At 40.0% G+C, this 23,843-nt stretch overlaps 1 protein-coding gene across 5 annotated transcripts in view; it reads right to left on the reverse strand.

Moving 5' to 3' along the window:
- The window catches only part of LOC110674038 (cadherin-87A), an 869,996-nt gene that overhangs the window by 618,601 nt on the left and 227,552 nt on the right, over positions 1 to 23,843 (reverse strand). The window contains exon 1 of one of the 5 annotated variants that reach the window (XM_021837334.1): positions 1,084 to 2,570. The exons of the other annotated variants lie outside the window; for them this stretch is intronic. The gene's annotated coding sequence lies outside the window, so the exon portion shown is untranslated. Of the gene's footprint in view, positions 1 to 1,083; positions 2,571 to 23,843 lie in introns of those variants that run through there. 5 annotated transcript variants of the gene reach the window in all.

Here is a 23,843-nt window from a genome sequence, read left to right on the forward strand (position 1 = left end):
CCCGAAAGCGGAGACATCGATTGACAGCTTTTGTTTAAAAGCCAGTCGGTAAATCCTTTGAGGGGCTACCTTTCTCGGACGTTGACAAGGGACAAACCAGGTTTCAATCGAATGCCGGTATCCGACATGTGGTTGAGCAGAAATTGCACTTTGTATCAATCTCTTGGGAGGGGAGAATTCATTCCTGTTTCAGGATGAAACAGATACATTGAAACAGTTTTAGTGGGTCCGGTCGAATTTGAATAAATTGTTTTTCGAACAATAGCGTTTATCTCATGGATACGAAGGAAGAAAACATTGTAAAAAGACCCGATGAAGAGAACAAGCTATTCAATTTTCTAACAGCTAATAACATACATATAACAGTTATTACCGAAACATATTTGAAATCTGAATCCAAACTCAAAAGAGATCAAAACTTTTTTGTTTATCGTAAGGATCTGCTTAACATCATCTTTTTTCGTCATTTGAAACCAAAGTTATTGAAACTTTCAGTGTTTCTGTTGAATCCTTACTTGGTAAATATACTTCCATGGCTGCTTATTTGCCTTTTCAATGCACTGGGCAGCAAGTTAATATGCTTCAAACTGACTTACTGAAATATACTCGCAATAAGTCATTTTTTTGTCATTGGTGCCTTCAATGCAAAACATCGTTCATGGAATAATTCGCAAAGCAACTCCAACGGCAGAATTTTATTCAATAGTGCTCTTCAGGATATTTGCCAATTCAATACTCTGATAGCCCTATTTGTGTTTCCTCTTCAAGAAAACCCTTCTAAGATTCATTAGGTTTCAACCGACTCTAGTCATAGATGATTCATGATTTTATGATTTGAATTAATACTTTTAGTCGCCATAAATTGAAAACAAAACTCCTGTCGGATTCGAAACCGTCCCCCTAAGCAAGAACTTACTGGACACCTGTGCGTTTACCACAACGACTATACTGGATCAAACCTTAAAGTCTGGATATTATATCGAGATATTTTCCATAGAACGTTTTGTCTTTTCAAGGAAAGGTTAAAAGTTGAACAAAAAGCCACATCTTCAACTTATTCCATAAATAGACCAACTTAATCACCTTTCTTTAGCTGCTCTAATTGGGTTCCGCACCGGCAAAGCTCCAAACGCCAAAGACACTACTCTCCTTAAATGTTCTTTTCTTCTTTCTTGGAATCCTTTCTTGATAAAAACAAAACCACTACAACTCAGCTTTACCAGCAGACTCCTACACTTTACACCACCCGTCACTACAGCCCACAACTTCTCTGATGATGCTGATGAAGACGACCTGGCCGTCGACTTCAACTTTCGCATTCATATTCGTCGCCGTCGTCGTTCCGCTTGATTTACAGTTTTCGCACAATCTTCACCTTGCTGCTGACTGCTCTTCTCTTACACGTTTCCTCCAACGAACCCGAGAGACGATCCACTGAATAAATCATTCACTTTTTCCTTCGCACAACCAACCACGCTTCTTGGCTTTTCGTTACGAGAATAGTAGCTTCTTTTAATTTCCTCCACTTTTTGTGCAACTCTCGCCGAGGCAACACTTTTTCCCTTTTCGCTCGGAAACACGTTTCAATTATATTTTCTTTATTCTTAACGACTATTATGATATGCTGCTTTGCTACTATTTTTCTTACTGTGGGGCTTTTTGCTTCTGCTCTTGTATTGAGTGGGATATTATTTTTGCACAGACTGACAGGAAATCGCAAAAGCGAAGCACACTCGTCGTAGCGCGTATAAAATATTCATGACGACGCCAGATCACTTTCCCGAAGGAGGCACAAATGTCCTAGTGGAACGCCTCGAAGACTGGCTTAGGATTTAGCATCGCATCGTGTTCGCGGTTGCAAGCCTTGGGTGTACGGCGAAGAACTTTGCTCTTTATGTAATGGTACCGGTTTCCGGGGATGGGAGAAACACCAGCACTGACAACAACAACCGGGCAAACAACAACAGAAACTTGGAGCTGAAGAACTTAAAGCAAAACTTTCATCAACAGCGGAGCTGATATTGCTTCGCGGAGCCAGGTGCGGTACCGACGCCTGCAACGAATCAGTTACAGATAACTGCCAGTGATGATATTCTTCCACTTTTATTTCTAATCAGACACTCAACCCACTCCGCCACACAAAACGAACCCAACGATACTGTTTGTCGGTTTCTTTCGACAATCGACACTGAATTGGTGGAAAACCGGTTTTCCCAGCCAGTCCTTCTCAATCGACCACTCGAGCAATCACCGTGAAAATTGCACCTATCGAATTATTCACCACCACGCTTCCTCCCTTGCTCACCAGTGAGCCAGCGACAGCGATGACGAGCTACCATAGTCAACCAATGATATGGAGATTATCCTGCTATTGTTGCTGTATTTCCAAATCCTCTCATCCGGCGACACGAGCTTCACGAGGCCCCAAAAGCAACCAAGATGCTCTGTTCGAAAAGCGGCGTTTACGTTTCTTCCGAGTTTTTGTCCGGATTGAAGGGAAGCCAATCCAATCGGGTTGAAATCGCGACGTCAACTGTAGTCTGAACCAACGGAGCAGCTACGTTTTGCTATCGAAGGATATCCAGACGAACGCGTGTGGCGATGCTTCTGTTATCGGAAAAGCCGAAACCGTGGCCGTCATCAAAACATGCTCTCTCCGGTGCCAGCTGGGAGAAATTGAACTATGAGCATCGAGTTCTGCAGTATCGAATCAATTGAGGGAGCAAGGATTCTCCTGGTGGGCATTGATGGTGGAGTAACTAGTGGAACCGCTCATGCGCATGTGCCGGAGTGAGATGGATATGTTTCTAGGAGAAGCGTTGTCGACGGTTACTTGGGAAATGTGTTTTCCACGACGAAACTTTGTCGTAAATTTTGGTATTTATTTATTACCTTTAATTGTAGCTTAATGTTCTTGAAAATACTAATTCTGATCCCAAAAATAAAGCTAGTTGAATTTTGGAAGCATTACATAAATAGTGAAGTCTCCCTTAAAAAGATAAATCATCATAGGAGCCGCCCAACGTGTTGCACCAGAATTCAACGGTTTTGCAAGAGAACAAGCCTCCCGTGAAAGCAGGCGGCGTTTTAGGCAGGAGTAGCCGCCTCAAAGGAATCAGAACGTTTTTCCCCTTACAAAGGGCGGCGATATTATGCGGAGTTCATTTCGGATGCTGTCGAGCTCGAGAAATGTGTGCTGGTTTGTGGCGCAAATTAGAATTCGTGAATGATGAGAAAAAATGGTTTGAAAGGCTTCAATTCGATTGATAAGTGTTATTTATGGACTGCAAACTGATAGGGACACTCAAACTTGTAATTAAATTATTTTATAAGAAAATTGATTATGAGCGATCTAAAAAATAACCAATTGTATATTGGAATAATAGTTTTGTAACATCAATGTGTAGATATCAAAAAGCAAATATTCAGTACATTCAGAGCACCAATGGGAAAGAATATTTTTCGAGCTAACGGAGATAGCTATTTCAAACCTCTGGAGGAAGTTTTTCGAAAATTCTGCTGAAAGATTTTCTAAGCTTCTAGAGTTTTTATTTTTTTTTATTCTAGAGGAAGTTCTTCCAAACTTTTAAAGGAATCTTTTTCACGTTTCTGGGGAAAAAATTTCACAACTTCTGGGGGAAAATTGAAACTGCTTTTGAGAAAAGAATTTCCAAGCTTCTGGAGAAGCTTTTGGAAGCAAAGAAGAGAGCTATTTTAAACCTCTGGAGAAGGTTTTCTTTAAACTTGTGCAAGAAGTCAACACTTTTCTATGCTTCTGGGGAAAGCTTTTCGACGTTTCTGGAGGAAGCTTTTATAAGCTTCCCAATATCTGGCGCAAGCTTCTCTCAGCTTCTTTTCTAAGTGGGGAAGCTTTTCAATGTAACGAAACATCTGGAGGAAGTTTTTCGAAGCTTGTGCGGAAAGCTACTCGTAAATGCATCTCTAAGCTTATGGGGTATCTTTTCCAAATTTATGAGGCAAGCTTTTCCAAGCTTCTTTAGGAAATTTTTCCAAGTTTCTGGGCAAAATTTACCCAAGCTTCTGGGGGAAGTTTTCCCAAGCTTCTGAGGAAGCTATTCTAAACTTCTGGGGAAGCTGTTCGAAGCTAATGAAGAAGGATATTTTGAACCTTTGGAGGAATTATTTCGAAGGTTATGCAGGAAGCTGCTTAAGAATGCTTTTCTAAGCTTCTTTTGAAAGCTTTTCGACGCTTCTGGAATCTGTTCCAAGCTTTTTCAAACTTTTGCGAGGACTTCATTTAAGTTTTTTATGGGAAACTTTTCCAACCTTCTGGACGAAGCTTTTTCAAGGTCTTATGGAAGCTTTTCCAAGATTCTGGAAGAAGATTTTCCCATATTTGGGGGAAAGGTTTTCCAAGCTTCTGGGGGAAGTATTAAACAGCTAATAAAAAAAATACCACTAGAGGAAGTCATTTGAAGCTTGTGCAGGAAGCTTCTTGAGAAAGCGTTTCTAAGCCCCTGGAGGGAGCCTTTCCAAGCTCCTAAGAGAAGATTTTCTTATTTTCTTGAGGAAGCTTTTCCCAGTTTCTGGGAAAACCTTTTCAAGCTTTTGAAGGAAGCTTTTCGAATCATCTGTGGGAAGGTTTTCCAAGCTTCTTGGGAAAGCTTTTCGAAACTAATGAAAGAAGTTATGTTAAACCTCTACAGGAAGTTTTCCGAAGCTTGTGTATGTGCTTCTTGAAAAAGCTTTTCTAATCTCCTGAATGAAGCTTTCCAAACTTCTGCAAAGAGCTTTTCCAAGCTTCTAGGAGAAGCTTTTCCAAGTTTCTAGGAGATGGTTTCCTACGCTTTTCCAAGTTTCTGAGGGAAGCTTCTAGACGCTTTTGAAGGAATCTTTTCCAAGCTTCTGGTGGAAGTTTTTCCATTTTTCTGGGGGAATTCCCCCAGGTATTTCAAGCTTCTGACGAAGCTTTTCAAAGCTAATGAAGAAAGATATTTAAAGCTTTTATATGAAGCATTTCGAGGATTGTGCAGGAAGCTGCTCGGGAATGCTTTTCTAAGCTTCTGGGAGAAGTTTTTCGACACTTTTAGAGGAAGCTGTTCCAAGCTTTTCCAAACTTCTGCGGAAAGCTTTTCCAAGTTTCTGAGGGAAACTTTTCCAATTCTCTAGTAGAGCTTTTTCTAAGTTCTGGAGGAAGCTTTCCAAAGCTTCTGATTGGAGCTTTTCCAAACTTCTGTTGGAAGTTTTTCGACGAAGCTTTCTCATGCTTCTGGGGACAACTTTCTTAGAATCTGGGGAAAGCTTTTCCCAGATTCTGAGGAAATGTGTTCCAAGCTTCTGGGGACGCTTTTCGAAGCTAATAAAGAAAGTTTCCGGGGAAAATTTTTCCAAGCTTCAGAAGCTAATAAAGGAGACTATTTTAAACCCTGTGAAGTGAGAAAGCTTCTCTTATCTTCTGGAGGAAGATTTTAGACGCTTCTGGAGAAATATTTTGCAAGTTTCTGAGAAAAGATTTTCCAAACTTCAGGAGGAAACTAATTCAGACTTCTGGGGGAAACTTTTCCAAGCTTATTGGGGAAGCTTTTCCAAGTTGCTGAGGGAAGCCTTTCCAAGTTTCTGTTAGTAGCTTTTCAAAGCAATGGAAAAAGCTTTTAAAGCAATGAAAAAAGTTTTTTAAATTCCTGGAATTTTGTAAAGGAAGCTTTTTCTGAAAGCTTTTCTAAGCTTCCAGGGAAGCTTTTCCAAGCTTCTGGGAAAACTTTTCCAAGCTTCTGAGAAATCTTTTGGAAACTCCTGGAGATGCTTCTCCAAGTTTCTGGGAAAGTTTTTCCAAGCATCTGTGGAATCCTTTCGATGCTTCTGGGGAAGCTTTTCCAAGCTTCGGGGGATGCTTTTACTAACTTCTGGGCGAACTTATTCTTAGCTCTTCGAGGAAGCTTTTCCGCGAATCTGCTGAGAGCTTTTAAAAGTTTCTGGACCATCACTTCCCAAGTTTCTTGAGGAAGCTTTTTCAAGCTTCTGAAGGAAGCCTTTCCAAGCTTCTGTAAAATGCCTTTCCACGCTTCTGAAGAAAGCTTTTCTAAGCTTATACAGGAAGCTTATCCAAAATTTTGGGGAAAGCTTATCCCAGCCTATGAGGAATGTTTTCTAAGCTTCTGGGAGAGCTTTCAAAAGCTTGTGAAGATGGCTGTTTTAAATCTTTTGAGAAAGTTTTTCGAAGATTGTGGAAGAAGCTTCCTAATAAAGCTTTTCTAAGCTTCTGGGGGAAGATTTTCGACGCTTCTGGAGGCAGTTTTTTAAAGCTTCTGTGGGAAGCTTTTTAAAACTTCTGGGCGAAACTTTTCTAAGTTACTTTTTCAAGCTTCTGGAGGAAGCTTATTCAAGCTTCTGAAGAAAGCTTTTCCCAGCTTCTGGAAACAGCTATTTCAATCTTCTGGGACAGCTTTTCCAAGCTTCTAGGGAAGCTTTTTCTAGCTTCTAGAGGAAACTTTTCCAAGCTTCTGGGGGAAACTTTACCAAGCTTCTAGAGTAAGCTTTTCAAAGCTCTTAGAAAAAGATTTTCTAGCATCTGGAGCAAGCTTTTCAAGCTTTTGGAGAAAGCTTTTCCAAGCTTCAGTAGGAAGCTCTTCTTAGCTTCTAAGAGGTAGCTTTTCCAAGCCTATGCAGGAAGTTTTTCCAAGCTTCTGAAGGAAGCTTTTTCAAGCTTTTACAGGCTTAAGGATGCTAGAAGCAACGCATCCCGAGTTGAAGGGTCGTCAATCAAAAAGTGATATTGACCTGTAAGAGATAGAAGATCACAACAAAATATCAACATTATATTCCTGAAACTTCTAAAGAATAGTAAAATTTGATGTTTGCCAAACGTTTTATCTCTTATATCTATCAAGTCAATATCACTTTTAGAAATCCATACCAACATTTGTTATTACAAGGCTTTGTAAGCCTGCTTTGGTTAAAATCTTCTAGAGGAAGCTTTCACAAGTTTTTTGAAATAAGCCAACAGTATTATGAATGGTCCTCCGGAAATCTAGGGGGTTGGTGTCAGGCCCTGCAAGCCAACCGTAAAAACACATCAGCACAGAAACGTCAACGAGAGAATACGGACCGGAACAATCGGCAAAGACCACAGCGACGAAAATGGACTAGCGATTGGAAACTCGGTACGTGGAACTGCCAATCTTTCAACTTCATTGGAAGTACTCGCATACTCTCCGATGTACTGAAGACCCGCTGTTTCGACATCGTAGCGCTGCAGGAGGTGTGCTGGACAGGAGCATTGGTGCGAACGTTTAGAGGTAATCATACCATCTACCAGAGCTGCGGCAACACACGCGAGCTGGGAACAGCTTTCATAGTTATGGGTGATATGTAAAGGCGCGTGATCGGGTGGTGGCCGATCAATGAACGAATGTGCAAGTTAAGAATCAAAGGCCGATTCTTTAACTTCAGCATAATCAACGTGCATAGCCCACACTCCGGAAGCACTGATGATGACAAGGACGCATTTTACGCGCAGCTCGAACGCGAGTACGACCGCTGCCCAAGCCACGACGTCAAGATCTTCATAGGAGATTTGAACGCTCAGGTTGGCCAGGAGGAGGAGTTCAGACCGACGATTGGAAAGTTCAGCGCCCACCGGCTGACGAACGAGAACGGCCTACGACTGATAGATTTTGCCGCCTCCAAGAATATGGCCATTCGTAGCACCTATTTCCAGCACAGCCTCCCGTATCGGTACACCTGGAGATCACCTCAGCAGACAGAATCGCAAATCGACCACGTTTTGATCGATGGACGGCACTTCTCCGACATAACCGACGTCAGAACCTATCGTGGCGCCAACATTGACTCCGACCACTACCTGGTGATGGTGAAACTGCGCCCAAAACTATCCGTCATCAACAATGTACGGTACCGACGCCCGCCCCGGTACAATCTCGAGCGGCTGAAACAACCGGATGTCGCCAATGCGTACGCGAAGCATCTTGAGGCAGCGTTGCCGGATGAGGGCGAGCTCGATAGGGCCCCTCTTGAGGACTGCTGGAGGACAGTCAAAGCAGCCATTTACGACGCTGCCGAAAGCGCTGTCGGATATGTGGAACGGAGCTCAAGAAACGATTGGTTCGACGAGGAGTGCCAGGAGGTTTTAGAGGAGAAGAATGCAGCGCGGGCTGCAATGCTGCAGCATGGTACGCGGCAAAACGTGGAACGATACAGACTGAAGCGGAAACAGCAAACCCGCCTATTCCAGGACAAAAAGCGCCGCCTGGAAGAGGTGGAATGCCAAGAGATGGAGTTGCTGTACCGTTCTCAAGAAACGCGGAAGTTCTATCAGAAGCTCAACACATCCCGCAATGGCTTCGTGCCGCGAGCTGAGATGTGCCGGGATAAGGATGGGAGCATCTTGACGGACGGACGCGAGGTGATCGAAAGGTGGAAGCAGCACTACGATGAACACCTGAATGGCGCAGAGAACACAGGCACAGAAGGTCAGGACAGCGAAGGCGATGGCTACGTCAGCACAGCGGACAGCAGAAATCAACCAGCTCCCACGATGGGGGAAGTTAAGGATGCCATTCAACAGCTTAAGAACAACAAAGCCGCTGGCAAGGATGGTATCGGAGCCGAACTCATCAAGATGGGCCCGGACAGGTTGGCCGCTTGTCTGCATCGGCTGATAGTCAGAATCTGGGAAACGGAACAGCTACCGGAGGAGTGGAAGCAAGGCGTTATATGCCCTATCTACAAAAAGGGCGATAAACTGGAGTGTGAAAATTATCGTGCAATCACCATCCTAAACGCCGCCTATAAAGTGCTATCCCAGATTCTCTTCCGTCGTCTATCACCTATAGCAAACGAGTTCGTGGGAAGTTATCAAGCAGGTTTCATCGACGGCCGCTCGACAACGGACCAGATCTTTTCCGTGCGGCAAATCCTCCAGAAATGCCGTGAGTACCAGGTCCCTACGCACCATTTGTTCATCGATTTCAAGGCGGCATACGATAGTATCGACCGCATAGAGCTATGGAAAATCATGGACGAGAACAGCTTTCCCGGGAAGCTCACAAGATTGATCAGAGCAACGATAGACGGTGTGCAAAACTGCGTGAAGATCTCGGGCGAACACTCCAGTCCGTTCGAGTCTCGGCGGGGACTACGACAGGGCGACGGACTTTCGTGCCTGTTGTTCAATATTGCGCTTGAAGGTGTCATGCGGAGAGCCGGACTTAACAGTCGAGGCACGATTTTCACGAGATCCGGACAATTTGTTTGCTTCGCGGACGACATGGATATTATTGGGAGAAAATTTGAAACGGTGGCAGATTTGTTCACCCGCCTGAAACGCGAAGCAACAAGAGTCGGGCTAATGGTGAATGCGTCGAAAACAAAGTACATGCTGGTTGGCGGAACTGAGCGCGACAGGGCCCGCCTAGGAAGCAGTGTTACGATAGACGGGGATACCTTCGAGGTGGTGGACGAGTTCGTCTACCTCGGATCCTTGTTGACGGCTGACAACAATGTTAGTCGGGAAATACGAAGGCGCATCATCAGCGGAAGTCGTGCCTACTATGGGCTCCAGAAGAAACTGCGGTCAAGAAAGATTCACCCCCGCACCAAATGCACGATGTACAAAACGCTCATAAGACCGGTAGTCCTCTATGGACATGAGGCGTGGACTATGCTCAAGGAGGACTTGCAAGCTCTTGGGGTTTTCGAACGCCAAGTGCTAAGGACGATCTTCGGCGGCGTGCAGGAGAACGGCGTGTGGCGGCGAAGGATGAACCACGAGCTCGCTCAACTCTACGGCGAACCCAGTATCGTGAAGGTAGCTAAAGCTGGAAGGATACGCTGGGCAGGGCATGTTGCAAGAATGCCGGACAACGACCCTGTAAAGATGGTGTTCGCCACGAATCTGGTCGGAACAAGAAGGCGTGGGGAGCAGCGAGCTAGGTGGATTGACCAGGTACACCAGGACCTGGAGAGCGTGGGTCACAGTCGAGGATGGAGAGAAGCGGCCATGAACCGAGGGAATTGGCGAAATATTGTTGGCGAGGCTTTATCAAGATAATTGATGTAAAGCCAAATAAGTAAGTAAGTAAGTATTATGAATACAAATTAATAATTAAAATTGACTTTGACATCCAATGAAACCATGTGCAGAACAAGACTCAAGCTAGGATGGTGGCTATCTACATACCGCAATTTGGGGTGTAGTTGATCATTTCTGTACCCACATGTATAGGCTGTCGAGGGAACTATAATTCTATTTTAATTATCAAAATTTCTGTGTTGTCGCATTGTCTGATAGCAGTTTTTGATTTTCCTGAATTTGGTTGGATATTGAAGTTAACTGTACCTTAGAAAAACAGGTTTTTAAGGAAATGTTTAATATATCGTCAACGGGTTCTTCTCCAAACAATCGATTATTACCAAGGCCATGAAGCACCATTCAAATAAACTGTCCCATTGATTCCACATTAGTTTTATGAATCCAGTTTAAAATCTAATCGTTTAATCCATCTATTTCTCCGAATTTACAATTATCTTGACATGATGTCATTGATGACATTTCCCCATGATATTGGGATTCGGGCTTATGGGTCGTTCGGGGATGTGGAATTCGGGGTAATGGCACTCGGGTAATGGAATTTGGGGTAATGGGGTAGAATCAAAAACATGTATATTGAAGGAAGCCTTTTCAAGCTTTTTGTAAATTTTCTGCAAGCTATTGTAGGGAGAAATTCTATGCTTCTGTTGACTTTAGAGAGAAGCCCTTCAAAGCTTCTGGTAGAAGTTTTTTTAAGCTTCTGGAAGAAGTTTCTCTAAGTTTCTGAAGGAAGCTCTGAGTAGCTTCTTCGAAATTGAATTAAGTACAATGAAACTTGCAGATGAGAGTAGTTTGACTTGTACTACAAAGCTACGTATAGATAAGAGAGTAAACATAGATTCGCGAAAATAACTGAAATACTGTTTCGAGAAGCTCTATTCATTTTTTTACGAGTCAATTAAAATGGCTATGGAAAATTTCTGAAGAATTATTCTAAAGCAAGTTTAAACAATTTGTTGAGGGACCTTTGATAAATTCTACAGAATTCATGATCAAAAACTAATAATATTTACTCCTATTGACAACCGCAATCCTGGGTACCATTGATCAGCGGGGTAACATTTTCAAATCATGAATTGATACAATGATTTCTTTAATTATGGTTGACACTACCAAAGATTCAAGTCTCACATGAGTTCTGCAAACGGTATTAGCAGGGAAAATGCAATTGTTATTAAACATGTCATCGCCGAGAACGATTCCATTGTCAAATCTTTCATGAATATGTTCAATTGAGCCATATCAACAAATTACTATTAGGAATATAGAACTTCCTTAGGTAATTGCATACCTTTAGGCGTATTCCACGGTTCATTTGTTTTTAAATTTAAAATTACCAAAAAACTAAATAACTTGTAGGAGTTTGGCCTTCATATTCAACTTCAGGGGCCAGGGGCAAAATATTTAAAAAATATAAAAAAAAACCTATCAATGTTACTCCGGATTACGGTATTCGTAAACTAAGATCGTTAGTACTTACGCTGCAAAAAATGCATCACCATTAATAATTGTGACCAACACTAACCTGAAAAGAGAAAAAAACATAGTACATAAGTACAAATAATTATTTATTTCCTCAAATTCATTAATAATTCACTAAGTTGAACGTGTAAATGGGTGTAGAAAAAACAACACGGATTTAAGTATGTTAGTAGGGCTTTTTGTGTTCAAAACGTTGATGACGAAGATATTGACGATCTAGCTGATGATAAACCGTTCATATTATGGTTTGTAAAGCAACAAGTGAGCTAAAAATGTAGTCAAAAGGACAAAAGTGGTCTTGAGGAAAACGGATTGGAGTTAGAGTAAATTGTATGCGGACAATATTGCCCTCACTGGAATCAATTTCGTGTAATTAGAGATGACTTTCATTTCTCTGAGGACAAACGAGGCAATTAACGTTTCCAAAACGAAGTACATGGGTTTCCAGATAGTCTCTTGAAGAGCATAGTTTTCCAGATAGTCTCTATATAAGTCGATGGCCAGGAATTCCAAATCAATACAGAGCGTACAACACACAGAGAGAAAAAAAACGAAAAATGGTAGAGAATAAAACATTAATACAACACAAGCGATGAAAATCGTAAGTCGACACCATGTAAATAAAATACGGGAGCCCAACACATCTCAAACTGAAACACTGGGTTGTCCACATCAGACCGCAACTGGATTCAAAAAATTTTCCCTGGAGGTGTCCATTAGGCCGTCCCGTATTTTTCAAAAATGCGAAATATTATAAGTTCGTCATTGTGAAGTACTCGTCTTGGTAAGAAAAAAATCAGGTTAAAAATTAAAGTCCGTACGTGGACGCTAAGTGGCCCCCAAAGACCCTAAAGTTATTAGGCGTAGATGATCCCGTGCGCAATATCGAGCTCGCTGTTCTAGTGCACGCAGAATGAGTACACTGAGAACAGCGTTGCGGTTGAAAATACTATATCAGAGGATTAAATTAAATACACAACGCCAGGATAAATTCGCATTTATTTAGAATATTATGTGCATTCAATTTTACCATGGCACCATTTGTATAGTTAAAATTACTATATCATGGTTGAAAACTTGCTGCAGACCATAATCGAACCGAGGATCTGGCGATTGTCAAGCGCGAACGCTAGCCGCTCGATTATCGACGCGGTTGGATTGTGAAGGAACAAAACGCAAATAAAAAGCGTTCATGGTAGCTCAATCGTGGTTGGAATAGTAAATTTAAAACATGGTTCTCATTACTGCAACGCTTGTTTCAGTGTATGAAAAGCCACCAGTAACAAATTGTCCTGCGTGCGATGATAATCAGCATAGAAGACTGTTTTCTTTGGGATGATTCAAATATAACGTGATGCAAAATTTTCCAATTTTAGAAAACCAACCACCCTCCCCTTCTTCCCCTTCGTAACAGCTTTTGTATGAAAAAAATATTTTTTTTTTAACTTTTGTATGGACCGTAACACTACGGAAGACCCCCTCCCCCTGTTGCGTTACGTAACATTTGAATGATCCCTTTGTAGTTCTAAATTTTATGTCAGCATCAGGGATTTAATCCAGAGAAAATTGAGAGAATCTCTCACGTATCGCTCTCTGTAACTATCATAACATGCTGCACATTATGAGAGACTGTTTATCGTGTACTGCTACAACTTTGATCAGATTGGGGGGATAGTAGTGCATGATAAAACCCCTCTAGACATGCTCCAAGCCTGGGGGACACTGTTGCTATTGGAAGTTGCTATTGGAAGTTGCTATTGGAAGTTGCTATTGGAAGTATCGTACCAGTAAAGAAAAACACCTATCCCCAACGTTAAACAAGCGAGAAAAATGGATTTTATCATCGCTCTCTCTTTGGGGTTCTCGCTTGCTGCTTCCATTTATCAGACTTGTTACAACTTGCGATACATTGACGAACGTGGACCACAACAGATGGGATGTTTTCTTTGCTTGCTTCGATCGTGCTTCATACTCAAATGAGAGCGAGTTCTGCAATGCCTGGTCAGCATGCAGTATTATGGAGATATCCGCAATAACCTCACTATCTACCTGTTTTGCAAACCTAAAATTGACTAATTTGACAAATAACGATTATGAAGCAAACATTAAATGATTGGAATTGTCCCTCCTAATAAAATTCCTATAAATGAAAAAAAATTAGTTGTAATTCAAGAACTTCTATTCGTGGAACAGTTAAATTTGAGGTTAGAGAATCGCCACTGCTTTGACGTACTAGCAAAAAAAATTAAAATCCTTTGCGAGAGAGTCCGCCTTTTCATTGTCATGAATTAAGCAATGTTAGGAACCCCACATAATATGATTATCAGTCCAGTGTACATATGTATCTGGTTTTTTGTTTTGTAAATAAGTTGTATACATTTTCTACATCGACCAGAGTGCCTCAATAGAACTGAAGCTATCCGGAAAGTTGAAGTGAGCAGGTTTGTTAGAGATAGTCTGTCAGCTCAACAACAAGAATCGTGCGAAGTTCCTGAAGAGATCAGAAGGATCAGTCAGTGTAATATCTCTAGTATCTTTCGGCATTCTGGTATTTTTCTTTGTAAATAGGAGAGCAGTTGTACATTCAAGTTGATCTTCGATTTCTTGAATTGCTTAATTCATGGACAGAAAGTTTTCAACATAGGAACTGCCACTGGTGAAGTGTACACGTAAAGGATTACTTATAACATGAAAGTCTTATTTCTGATGAAATCTAAATCCGTCTATTTCATACAAAATTCCTACTATTTGTATGAAGTGTACGGATTTTTTCAGACTGTTAGTACAGTCATCCCACGCAGTTGAATCACCCACAATTTATGAATCAGCTAAATTTAAAAGGAAAAATTATTATCAAACTTATCACAAAACATTACAGAATCATTTTTACTGATAAGTAACACATAGTATTCAGCCATTCCAAGCCTTTTTATCATAGTAAAATAGCTCTTGAACGCGGTATGATCCAACAATATTACTGAATTCTTTTTGTAGCTATTTGGGCTGTATTTTTGGCCAACTTTGTAAGCCGTGTGCCTATTGACGCCTAACTAGAAACGACGTTTTAAATTGTGTTTCAAAGTTTTTTTGTGACATTTTGAGCCCCAGACAACATTTACAGATTCAATTAACATAGCTATGAGAGATAAATGCGTATTGATTCGGATTTAGTTGAAATTTTTGAGTAAAATACTTGATCAATAAATTGTGGGAAATATACACACCATTCAAAATTTATGAATCAGCGTTGAAACTACGAGTACTGTTTATTTGTAAAAATGATTCTTAGTTTCAAATAATTTACAATGTTAAATTTTGTTACGGGAAAGCAAAAGTAGTTTGGGACCATGCACAAACTACGAAAATTTATTTTTTTATGGGAAAGGAATCTGAATATTATTTAGGGGGATTATATTCTTAAATGGCCATAAAAATTGTGGACGTTGTTTATGTTATTGTTAGATTATTAAGTTGAATAATTTAGGGATAAATAAAAAATCCTAAATTTGTGAGGAGCAAAAAGAAGCAGTATACCTAGATGTAAATATTGTTAAGATGTTTTTAGTTACACCCGATAGGTTCTTCCTTATTTGCTATAAACACGGGGTTTTGCTTCTGCGGAAGGACCAAAAGCAACGAGTGAGAAAAAAAGAACTGATTTGTATCCTCTCTGATTGCCATTAATACCAATTGTTTGTCAATTTTATGACCACTTTGATTGCACGTAAGTTTTTTTAGATAAACTCCCAGGCTAAACTGTTGGCTCTTCTATCAGACACATGGAGAAGTCTAAGGTATTCACACTTTTAAAAAATAAGAAAATCAGAGGTCATGGAGCATCGTTTACATTCATGTAGCTGATTTTTGCACGTGCGTAATGTGAAAGTGACAAAAATCTACACGTTAAGGTCATGTGTTTAGCTTATCAATGTTTTCTTAATGAAAGGTAGAATCCTCTTATATGGGACACTTTTCTAGTGAAAGAAAAATAGAATTCACAAATTTTCTTCTAACACTTCCAGTTTCAAAATTTGCTTCTTATCATTGGAAGCATGATGATGACTATCGTTCGGCACGAGGTCCAACCGCAGTTCAGTTCACAAACAATTTCGAAGTTTTGAACATGGAAATCGATAGCAAAGCTAAACGATTTCATCATAACAAACTCATTGCGCAAATCGTTTAATTGACCAACTTGAACATGATGATCATGAGACAAGCTAACCATAAGCAAAACACACTGAGTCCGTGTTGGGTGATGATCTATGCGTCCATAGGTTGATGCATACGAATTTGAAGGGAAAATTTCGGGAACTTATGCGGAAAAAATATGGAATCCCTATTCCCTATTATCAATCCATGAAGCAAACCAAACGAATTTAATGGGTAACACACACGAATTTTGCAAGGAAATCACAGCAAATCGATATGGACGTTCATAATTTTAAGCACACAGATCGGAAGTGTGGGTTTTTATCAGTGCTTTGAAGGCAGTCGAAGAGTCAAGCATCTACGAGTTCTGCCATCTAGATCTAATGATTGTCTGATTACACTACCTGCCATCATCCTCCAAATAAACATGCCCCAGAAGCATATAAATCCACAAATTCAAAGTTCACTAGGCCCGCTCAGTAGCAAAATTAAAAATCAAGCAATGTTGTGCAGATTTTTGAAATACTTGGTTCCGGTTCATCCCCGGATAAAATTAACGTTGTCCGAGGCAGTGTTCTAATAAACATATGAGCTATATAGCATTAATTTGCAAAATAATTTAAGTAAACAACTGATTCATAAATCGTGTTCACATTGATTCATATGTGTGGACTACTTTTTTGCCGAGTCATAAATTGTGGATTTAGACAAAGTTCAAATAAGTGAAAACTTCAAATGTTTTCATTAACTTTAATGATTACATTATGCATGGAACCCCACTTACCATTCGGCATTGATTTCATCAAAAAATATTCTTTATTTTGCTCTCTATAATTTTTCAAATTTAAGCGGAGCCTTAAATGATTCATAACTGTGGGACCAGTGTAGAGATAATGATTGGTTATTCAACTTGAAGTTTTCGATACCGAGTGTGTTGCTTATTCCACACTTAATAAGTATCCTTGGCGAGAGCTTCAAGAATCAGTTCTGTAGCGGTAAAAGAACAGAGCCTTTAGAATATTACCGAACTAGTTTTCATTATACATACGAACCTCCAATTCTCATTTGAAACACCCAAACATCATTTCGTTTTGATGCATGAATCAACTGCATAGGTCGGTGTTTATAATATCAAATGATGAAGAATTTACTAGACAACTCTTGAAGATACTCTTGAAGGCAATAAAATATGACAGATATCCCTTTATCCTGAAGCTGTTTTTACTTTTTTTCCATCGTTCCCCAAATTGCTGCCCAAGAACAATCACGATCTCACGTAGGCACGTAGGAAGTGTCCCTCCCCCGACAAAGGAAATCGAAATAAATGTCGCGCAATGAGCATTGGGCGGATAATTTAAAAAATTTAAACATTATCCTGGCGGAGCACGTTAATCCGATATGATTTTCATGAATAAATATTGACAACCGGCGAGGGAGATCTCAATTTCGCCATTAACGATGTTGTTACCGCGCTTTTGTCGATTTTGGTGGTGGTGGTGGTGGTGGTGGTGGTGGGGGAAAGCATTCGATCGGATGTCAATATTGTTCGACTGGTTTGTTGCTTTGTAGGTAGAGGCAAAGAGAGTGAGAAATCACGTGCGTTGTGTGGGTGCATTGGGATCAGGATTGAGTGCCGGCTCTTCACACTCACACGCTTTTTAGTCAACTGATAATGAATACCGGCCAAGCCGAATGGGGCACGGAACAGGATCAGTCATTTTGTGTGCATTTTCGGGTTTAATTGGGATTTATTTGATTGCAGCCACCGGAATTAGCACTGCGGGAGGAAAGATTTCACATTGTGTTCTGGACGGTGCACAAAGGGGTGTTTTGGCAATCTAGCTGGTCAAAAGTGTTTCGTGACATTTTTCGCTTTTTTTTGACGTTAACTACGTCTTACGGCAATGAACTGGGTGTCAATTGAAAAGCTAAAATAATGCGACCGTGATTCATTTGAAATGTAAGAGGGACATGATCAGAATCAAAATCAGCATGAGTAATCAGTTGGCTACAAAGATGACTAGAGTCGGCTAAGACCAAATCAATCATAGATGGATTTCTAGAAGTAGAAAAACATGTAGGGCTATCAGGGTATTGAACTGAGAAATATCCTGAAGAGCACTCATCAAAAGCATTCTGCCGTTGGAATTACTTTGAGAATTATTCCATGACCGATTTTTGGCATTAAAGTCACCAATGGCAAATTTTTTTGACTTATTGCGAGTCAATTTTCGCAAGTCAGTTTGGAGCAAATTAACTTACTGTATAGTGCATTGAAAAGGCAAATAGGCAGCTATGAAAGTTTATTTACCAAGCTGTGTTTCAACAGAAACACCTAAAGTTTCAAAAACTTTAGTTTCAAATGACGAAAACAGTTGATGTTTTATACGCCTATGACTGATGATTGCAACACCCCCACATGCCCCATCAAGACGATCATTACGATAAACAAAAAAATTAGGATGTTTTTTTAGTTTGGAATAAGGTTTTAAATAGGTTTCAGTAATAACTGCTATATGCACGTTATTAGCTGTAAGAAAATTGAACAGCTCATCCTTTTTGCCATTCAAAGAACGAGCATTCCAATTTAAAATATTTAAATTATTATTTGGATCCATTAGAAAAACGTAATTCAATAACAATTTGATTAGTAAATTTTACACCAACTTGGACTGCTTCAGTCATAGTGGTGGCTTCAAACATTGCATCAATCATTAGATTCAATTGTTCAGTTAGAAATTGAAATCAGAGGCAGACATATCATATGAAGTGGGTTCATTTGATGATTTTCCGTTAGAATTTTCGGTAGACGAAGAGGCGGAGTAGATGTTACCTGTGGCGGCAAGATTTTTTTTTTTTTTCATTTGATTTGAAACAAGTAGAATGGGTACTCATAGTACGAATAGGGGAGGAGTTCAAATTATCTGCTACGATATTGGCAGAGGATCTTCCTTGGAGATTCGAACGGCTACCCGACGGATTAAAATTAGTTTGTGAATGAGCATGATTATGATCTTCCTGATGGGTATGACTCCTAATCAAGCGATCGTTAACTTAAAAATAAGCATTGATCGATACTTTACCCGGCAAATTCCGGAATCGACCGTTATCAGGTTAATTATCGTAACAGATATTACTGTTCATCTGCCTTGCACGAGCCTCAGCGACTCGCCTACGCGAAGGGCAAGCCTGAAAACTTGACTTATGATTGCCCCCGCATTTTGCGCATATGAACTTATCGGTATCTTCCTTCACTGGACAGACGTCCCTAGCGTGAGAAGATCCTCCGCAAATCATGCATCCATGCGGCAATTTTGTGTACCATAACCCCACTTCTGACACTGACGGCACTGAGTGGGGTTCTGGTAATTTCCTCCATTCTCCTGGAAATGTTCCCATGTCACACGGGAAGGTTAGATCTTTTTTGTTAAAGTGAACTAAATAATATTCTTGAGAAACCCCTTTCCGAGCAATGCCAGACTGGGTTCTCTTTTTCATAATGATTCTTCAGGTGACTTATAGTTACTTGAGAGACCTTTCAAGACGACTTTGAACAAACGTTCAGTTTTGTTGTCATAAGTAAAAAAATGTGCTTCTTCTCTTCAAGATGTTTGAGAAGAAGTTCGCGATCTTTAAGACTTTCCGGCAAAACGCTAAAGTCTCGCTTCTTTGCGATTTGGAATGAAACCTTGATTCCGCTAATAAAAATTCAGAACAACTGACCACTGATTGGTGGCTCCCTTTGTTTCCTCACTTGAATCAAAGAGCCTGGGCTAGATTCGGTGTTTGGAAATTTTTTCTAGAGCATCGAACTGATTGCTCATTTCGATGCAATTATCAACATTATCCATTTCACCCTTGGAAGAAAGCGCGCATCCCGGAAAAATGCTATGCTTTGCTATACCATGCTTCATTGTTAATTTTTGTTCACTACAAAGATGCTTGAAATTTTGTCAAGAAATTTTCATTTCTGTCCCATAGTGCAACGGTTGCCAGCGACGCAGAATGTTCCGGGATCGGGAACTAGGACCGGTAGGATGGGATGGTTGGTCGGTCGGTCCAGCAGTTGCAACCACTCTGATTGGTGCAGATTGGCTTTTTGAGCTTTTCGATTCGGCGTCGTTTGGCCGAATAGCCAGAGTCAGAGCCTCTCCAAATGGAAGCCAATTTGACCGGATCTGGTTCGCGTTCAAACGGCCAAATAGATCACACAGTAGCCGGAATTGCGGGGTGATGAAAGCAATTTGGTTTTCCCCGGACCGGAAATCAATGCTGGATTGGCTTGGATGTGTTTTAGTTTATTAATGGAAATGTGGCTTTTTGCGTTTGGGTTTGGGGGGTGGAATCTATTTCAGGCGATTCTTCCTGGATGAAACGGATTATTTGCAAAGCAGAAGCTTTGAACTGCAATTATTTCTGTAGATTCGAATAATTTTCATAAACTGCCTCTATGCATTTCAAACAAACACATTTCTATGGCTGTTCCACGACTCTGCCTCAAGTCACGGTTTCATTTTCGGCTGTTTAACACCTCCTCATCCGCAGCAAACTATCGAATTTGGGAGCAATAAGTGATACAGATTTTTAAATTTAGAATCCATGTTGCATTCAGCTCGAGCGATACGCAACGCAACGTTAACGGCTGACGATTCGTTAGCTAGTAGGAGAAGAGCCAGCCCCGTGGCAGTGTCATCGAATGGTAAAATAGTTAATTGAGGAAAATTAGCTGACAAGGTCGCTTCAAGATGTCCTATGGCTGTCACGAGAAGTGCGCTTGTTTGTTCGAGGCAGCTGGGGGCATCAATGGTGCTCCAGGTTGCAATTAGTGGACTTTGCTGGCTGCCTTGACGATGATTGCTTTATGCGATGGCGATTTATCCAAATTTGGCCATTATACTTTCGGTAAAATTAGATTTTATTGCTGTTATAACAATGGATGGGAGCCGGTATATTTTGGTTTTAATGATGTTGACAGCCTAAGGAGAGATTGTTTTTAGTTTCTAGGAAAAATCATCCAATTCAGATTTATCAGATAATTACTATGTGTAGTTCTGTCAAGATTGGCGGCCAAAAATGTATTTCCCATCTTTTGCCACAATTGTAAAAAACTCATATTTTACATGACATAATTTTCATGTTCAGCAAAATATTTAATATATAAATTAAATGGCGTAGAATTTTATAGCATTTGCACGTAAAATTGCGCCTTTTTTGTAAAATGATGTTGTATAATAAATATAATAAGAATAAAAGAAACCGAACAAAATTATTTACAATGTGATGCGAAATTATGTCATTTGTGCCCTACGTTTACTAATTTTGATCGCTTTAGTATGACGGGCAAAGGATTTTTCATACTGTGCATAGTTATGAGTGACATAAACTTAATGGTCGGTTAAATAAATATCAAGACAACTTTTCTGATTCTGATCTGCATAATATGAATTGTCTTTTTGAGCACATCAGACTGAGGTCCACAACCCTCCAAAATTTTCGATAGATGAAGTTGGATTGAATGATAATAAAATTCACCTGAAGGTAGCGCAAACTAAAACTTATATTTGTCAAACAAAGTACATACAAAAGCGCAGCTGCCGGCAAATTTACGATTTTACCATCGCTCACGTGACCGGCACGCAGTGCAACACCGTACATCGGCAGTGACTCTGAAGCGGTTCTACGTGAAATCTATTTCTGGTTGGATCGAACAGATCGATGGAATTTTCCGTATGCTCCGGTTGGGAAACACTGCCCTAGAAAAACCCTATTTATAGAACTTATTTTTCGTCTATTCTGCTTCGAACTTTCATTCGAACACACCCCATCCCATTTCGGAATCACCCTCCGTCAACTTTGAGACACCCAATCTACGATTGCGTGGGGAAGATGGTGCAGAATGCTCTAATTAACAACAGTAATTGAATTATTGACATCTCAAAGGGGTTGCTTTCTAATCTTTTTCGTTTCGCATAATTTGCTTGACAAATTCGCATTTCAGTGATAGAGATAACAATCTTATCAAGATAAAAGCTTCCATGAATCTTTCATATGGAGCATTGTGCACCGTTCTCACCAATACCAACCCTACGCAATATCAAGAACCGTTGCTTACTGTAATTTCTTCCCTTTGTAACGGCTCGATGGTGTGACGGTAACCTTGCACTCGCATTATCAGTCGGTCATTCGTGCATTCACACAGAAATAGTGCGTCGTATATGCTGCCGGTATACGCATTAGCGTCGCATGTTACGTTTTTGTGGGTTTTGAATTTTTCCTAACAAATAGTTTATATTTACATATAGTTTCAGACAATACTCATAAGAAGTAAAATAAGTTCTGAAACCATAAAGAGAAGCATTTCAAATCAATTCATTACACCATTGAATTTCCACGCATTACTGTCTCGTCACTGTATTGCTACACATACTTATCACACTATACAATTCAAAGCGTTTATCTCGAACAAAATACAACACATGCGCTTTGAAATAGAGTGTGACCAGAGAACAAATTTGGATTTGACAAAAAGTTTCTGCCGACAGGGTAGGTAGAGCAATCAAGTCAATGGAGTTCACTGGCGCTGTTAATGCATTGTTTCATGGTTTATAAAAGGTTTTCTAGTGAGTCTAGAGTGCTTTAAGAAGGCCATATCTGTGTGTTCGCTTTCATGCGCCGTCTGAGTGAATTTGTATCTCAGTCCTTACGTGATGATGCCGAAGCTGTGGCTATCTAGTAGATGAAGTATTATGGTAAGCTCGTTTTATATTAATGATAATATATATTTTTAAAGTGGCAATACAGTAATGACCCGATTTTGTCAGCCACCGATGTCAACCCTTGATGCAGGATGGGGCTGACAAAATCGGGACATACCGAAAAAAATGTAAGAAAAAAATGTTGTCCAAATTGGTTTAGAGCAGGGGTTTTCAGCCTTTTCAATTCGCGGAGCAGTTTTTAAAATATTGTTTTAGCGTGGAGCATCTATTCTTCATCGCCATTCCTTTTTAAATCTGGACATTTACACGTTTGAATCGACCTTATAATTCCTACGAAAATTTTGAAGTACGATTTACGTTGGCAATCTTTCATTGAGGTGAAGATGATTCGAAGCCAAATCTGAAATTTTCAAGAACCCAAAATGCCAAACTGCCGTTTGAGCTGAAAACTTGATCGGTTGGTCACTAATCAATCAAGTTTTACAGATTTTTGATTCTCCAGATTCGTACTGGAGAAAATTTGAGGTTTGACTTCGAATCATCGCCACCTTAATTTTGGTTTTGTTTAAACTTTCAATTCATATGTAAAATATTTGTTTGAAAAGAATGAGATAGCTTTTTTACTAAATTTTTATTTGATTTGTCAAAATATTCTGTCGGAAAAATTTGATTTCTTAAAAATGTATGGGATAATTATCTACGACAGAATATTTTAAACCTTACAATGACAAAATCTGATGTATAGACTCCAAAAAACTGTGTTTTCTCTTCCACCATAATGTCTGAAACATCATGAGGTGAAGATGAATGAAAACCACATCTAAATTTTAAGAGTAAAAATCTAAAGAGCAAAACTATGGTCTTAAATGAAAACCTGAGCGGTTGGTCGTAACCAACGAGTTACTTATCAATCAAATTTTCAGCGCGGTCGCTTGTTTTGTTCTTCAAGTTCGTACTCTTGAAAAAATAACATGGATTGGCTTTGGTTTGGTATAATTAAACCGTATTTTGATGCAAAAAGTTGGGATGTTTCAACGCATTGGTTTGAATTTTCAAAACTATCAAAGAGCACCTGCCAAAGCTTCACGGAGCACGATATGAAAACCGCTGATTGAATAAAAAAAAAACTGGATACCGTTAATATCTCTGTACCATCTCACCAAAAGTTAGTCATGATACGAAATACGAGCAATCAGACTGCACGACTGCCTGAAAACATTTTTTAGTTTCGTACATGCTTAAAATTGAAACTAACCGGTATTCGTATATTTGAAATAACTTTTTTGACGGTGTGATCTCCGAATTCCCGGGTATTTTCCGTATTTTTACAATTCCCGAATTTTTCCCGGATTTCTCCGATGGATGGACATCCTGAACTATTGTAATGGATGATCAACGTGATATTGTGGCTTATTTAAAATATG

This window comes from Aedes aegypti, chromosome 1 (genome assembly GCF_002204515.2).
Source record: "Aedes aegypti strain LVP_AGWG chromosome 1, AaegL5.0 Primary Assembly, whole genome shotgun sequence".
NCBI classification, from domain to species: domain Eukaryota; kingdom Metazoa; phylum Arthropoda; class Insecta; order Diptera; family Culicidae; genus Aedes; species Aedes aegypti.